A 5000-nucleotide genomic window follows, 5' to 3' on the forward strand; every position below is an offset into this window, starting at 1 on the left:
CAGTACATATATTGTGCAAAACCCACAATGTCCACAGTGAACAAGCAATACATTACATTGGTAATGGAACCGGCCATAACTAGTGACCAATTAGACCCGCCACAGCCACCAATCACACGAACCAAGAATCACAAGTACTTATATCCAGAAACCACCTCAAATAAACGGAATATAGTTTTATACACAGGCCAAGAACAGCACTCATTACATACCCATAACATTATAATACATTAAATTACATTGCATTACATTAGCAACACTACGAAACAGGAGAAAATTACCAAACACACACTTCTCAGAAATCTTAAATATCCTTCTCCTGCACCACCTAACTCCTCTACCAATAAATACAGGACTCACCCTCAGGTCAATTTCACAACTGTCGACACATCAGATCAAACCGCAGAGGAAGGATCGAGTTGCCCTTGCAAAACAAAGGAGTGGAAACCACTTGTACACAGATACAGATAACATTTACCCAGTGGAGACGCACTTGCCCTATTCAGACGCATTTGACACAAAAAAACTTCTACCTGCCGATGGTGAATAAATAGGAGCATAATTATAGGCTCAAAAAATCACATTATGAGGGGATAGTTGAGTGATTTTTTGAGCCTATAATTATGCTCCTATCTATTCACCATCGGCAGGTAGAAGTTTTTTGTGTCAAATGCGTCTGCATAGGGCAAGTGCGTCTCCATTGGTACGCGTACCCTACACAGACACCAACAACATATGCCACTTTTTAGAGGAACATCCTCTCCACGCACACAAGTGGTCTTCCTGCCCCCATCTGGGCCCGGCCAATGCCCTCCTGAGGGAAAGACCACGACCAGGAGCTTCTGCAGGGCCACTCAAGCGCCTCCGTCCTGCTACCACTGTACTTTAGTTACACTCTAACACGTCGAGGAAAAGCTGGAGGCATCATTGAGACCTCTTATCATTATTTATTAATTATTATTCATTTATTTATTCGTTTATTTGCTTTTAGTTATTTACCTTCTTTTTCCTTTATTTTGCTATCGCCAGGCAATTTTATTCAGCTGAGGGGAGTTTTGTTTGGTTTCTGTTGTTTGAATGAAGAAATGTTTTGAATAACAACATCTTTGGACATTTTAGGTCTTTTACGTGATGGAGTCCTTCCAGTTTCGCCTTCCGAACCATCACTGTCATCATCGTCACTCCATCTCTTGACCGCCTTGATGATGATGATGTCTTGCCCCTTCTTCACTTCTTCTTGCCCCTTCTTCATTTCTTCTTGTTTATTTTCCAACACTTGAAATTTTTCCTTAAACTTTAAGTCTAACAATTCCTTTAAATCTTTCTTGGAGATCAATACTTGTTCACTCGTTTGGAGCGTACAAACGCTTTATATGACATATCGAGGTAGTGCATCTGATAGTTTCTGTGGTCAGATTTAGCACCGTTCTTCACAAAATTTGAGTATCCGGCAAAGTAGTGTTTCATAAAATTGTCGGAAGCCACGTCTGTGATATCCCCGTCAAAAATCTCAATTCGTCAAACATTTCATCACAATATTTAAAGTCTTTTAATTCCCGTAGAATGCTGTTAACTTTACGGACTTTTCGATGAAACTCTCTTACCGACTCTTTGGTCGTGAAAGATTTGACTTTAGCATATAGAGCGGGGAATGTTTGACTATGTTCGGTCCTTAGCTGGTAAAGGTACCGTCTGTTGGACTGCAGGACGGCTTTTGGAATTTTTTTCTGATCTGTCACCCATTTCCAAAAGTGGCGTTGCCGCTTCTTCTTTATGGCCTCGGATTCCTCTGGCATTTCGCCGGTCAACCGCTTGATGACAACGTGTGCGGCGTAATAAGTGCGAAATACCTTTACGTGAGTGTACTCTGAGATGGAGACACGGGTGTCCCCGTTTTACCGTAGGGAGGGTTAGGCATTGAGAGACCGGATTGACATCTGACAAAGTTTATTTTTTATTGTATATAGATTTCTCCAGGTTCTGTTTGTATGTTTTCCATGCTTTTTTTTGTCACTATGGATTGAAATAGTTATGTTTGGTTGGTACTATTTCGGAGGATAGTGTGTTTTGATATCACTTCCTTTTCGTGGGCGGTGGCGCCATGGCTGAGGAGACTTCTGGATTCGACGACGATTCGACGAGTTGGTCTCGAGTTCGACGGGAAATGGCGACAAGACTTCGAGGAGAGGAAACTCTTGTTCCTCTCGTTCGCGGCCAGTTTCCGTGGGCTTCTCAAAACCTGTGGGCTTTCTTCTTGATGAGGCCTATCTTAGTCGAGAGCCTCGCAGCCTTTTCCTTCAAGAACGATGACGGCGCCTTCTGGAAGCTCTTCCAGTTGTCGCTCATTTTGGAAAACTTTTCGTTTTCTTTGATGTTGTCGCGCACCTCGAGGACCCGAAGCTTGCATTCGACCATCGTGGACCGCGAACTCTTCTTGGCCTTGGCGGCAGCCGTCTTGGCCTTCTCCCGAACGGGCAGGAGTCTGTCGGACACTTTCGAATGAAGGCCTTCCCGGAGGCTTTCTTTCAGAAATCCGATTTCGGACTTCACGTTCCGAGTCCAGTTCCTGGCCTTCTCCTCCATCTTAAGCTCGACGGCCTTTTGGGGTTCTTCTTCCCGTGGTTCGCCGTGTGTTTCTTCTTTCGGAAGACTTGCAAATATTCCATTACGATTTGCTTCTTCTTCGTAATCGTCCGAATCCTGTGAGTCGTCGTCTCCGAGCTGACTGAAACCCCTCAGCCACATCCCTCCGAGGAAGACGTAGGAATTGTTGAACCTCTCTTCTTCCTCTCTCTTCGCCTTCTCGGAGAGCGCATGGGACGTCCACAGGGCTGCGAGTTGGTCGCTCTTGAGCGGCGTCTGGAGCGGCTGGGCCGAGTTCGCCGCGGAACTTCCAGTAAGGGAGACGCTCAGGTAGTTCTGCATTGCTTCCACAGACACCCAGGCGGGCTCGGCAGCCCGAGAGGCCATCAGGTAAAGAAACGGACTTCATAGAGTACGTGAAAATAGATATGAATAGCTCACGGGTTTAACACACACACACACACACACACACACACACACACACACACACACACACACACACACACACACGTGTATGTGTGTGATACACCATAGTCTTGGATCACGTGCTGGGCTTGTGACCAACAGCTACTACCCCTACGGATGAGGGTTCATAGCTCGTGTTGTCCAGTGTGTGGGTTATGCTATTTACACACACACACACACACACACACACACACACACACACACACACACACACACACACACACACACACACACACACACACACACTACCATCCCCTTGCTCATGGAGGGTAGTAACGGCTTGTAGTATCAATGAAAACCTTTCACGTCGTGAGCGCAGCGCAAACTCGGGACTTAAAGCATTGGGTCCCAAAGTGCTAACCAATGCACCATCATTTGTGTAATGTATGTATGTATGTACACCTAGGTCTCTTAATCCAACACTTGCCAACCGCCTCTTGTGCGGACGTTTGGGCCCAGGAGGACATAAAGCACCACCAATTCCCGAAGTGATTTTATGTCCTGGGTTCAAATGTCCTTACAAGTGGCGGTTGGCGAGTGTCGGGTTAAGAGATCTCGGTGTATGTACCGGTAGGTATGTATGTTTGTGTGTATGTATGCATTCATGTACAGGTATTTGTGTGTGTTTCGTCACCTATAATCAACGTTTTTATATATTGGGAATATCGCATCGAAGAGATGGGGTCTGGATGGTAATGATGGGACTAAGGAAGGTAATAGCATGGTGGGATAATGGAAGTTAAAGTGGTCAACATTCTTCTTAGAGTGGAGGTAACTTCCCAGTTATAAAAGAATGTTGCATGCTCTGCTTCTAGGGGTCTCAAGTTCTTAAAGTACTAACTGCACAAAAAAACTATTGTAGTCAATACCCCATATGATGTGTGCGTATGTTTGATTCACCATGGTCGTGGATCACGTGTTGTGCTCGTGATCGATAGCTATTTCCCTCCCGGAGGAGAGCTCAGAGCTCATATATGACGGATCTATGGGTAGTACTGTGACCTTACACTCACACACACACACCCAACTCCCCGTCCACGAGAGTTGGAGTAACAACCCGCAGCGCAGCGATACTGAAATTATTTCAGCCCTGGGCGGGATTTGAACCCGGACCGCCGTAGTGGCAGCCGGGAACTCAACCAACTGCGCCACGTGTGTGTGTGTGTGTGTTTACCTAATGGCAGCATACAAGATTGTAGCTATGCTTATGGGGATCCGTCTCCATATCTCTGTTTATCAAATGTAATCCTTAAACTCATTAATGTTGTCGGTCCGGTCATAACATATCCCACAAATGGACGCAGCTGTATGGAAAACTGTGATACCTGACAACATCTGTAAATTAGTCTGTCTTCCATAGTTGTCTACTACGGTCTCTCCATAGGAGGAGCTTTTTGATTTGTTCTTTTTCTTATCCATATTAAACATCGTTTTCATTTCATGTCTCTTTCCTTTTCCAACGTGGATAATCACAAATATTATCTCGTACGTCTTGTCAGCCAGTCTCGGGATCATTTGAGTTGCCGCTCTCTGTATTTCTTCTATCTTTCTTGTGTCTGTTTTGATGTATTGGCTAAACCATTACGAGTTCTTCATATTTCATGTGTGTGTGTGTGGGGGGGGTGCTGTGTGTGTACGTGTGCGTGCATGTGCTTGTATGTGTGGTTGTGTGTGCGTGCATGTGAGTGTGTGTGTGTACGTGCATGTGTGTGTGTGTGTGTGTGATTCACCATGGTTCTTGGATCACGTGTTGGACTCGTGATTGAGTTATCAACCTCCCGGGTGAGAGCTCAGAGCTCGTATATGACCGATCTATGGGTAATACAGTGTGTGTGTGTGTGTGTGTGCGTGCGTACTTGCACTTGCATACATAATTATGTGTATAAATCTGTAAGTGATACCTGCTTTTGCATGCATGAAGCCACTTTATCATGTATTACGTTTTTAGCTTT

General features: G+C 45.1%; 1 protein-coding gene across 1 annotated transcript in view; it reads left to right on the forward strand.

Moving 5' to 3' along the window:
- The window catches only part of LOC143025389 (uncharacterized), a 409442-nt gene that overhangs the window by 374555 nt on the left and 29887 nt on the right, over positions 1-5000 (forward strand). The gene's annotated exons all lie outside the window — the stretch shown is intronic.

This window comes from Oratosquilla oratoria, chromosome 5 (genome assembly GCF_046742065.1).
Source record: "Oratosquilla oratoria isolate Oo_2021 chromosome 5, ASM4674206v1, whole genome shotgun sequence".
In the NCBI taxonomy this organism is placed as follows: Eukaryota; Metazoa; Arthropoda; class Malacostraca; order Stomatopoda; family Squillidae; genus Oratosquilla; species Oratosquilla oratoria.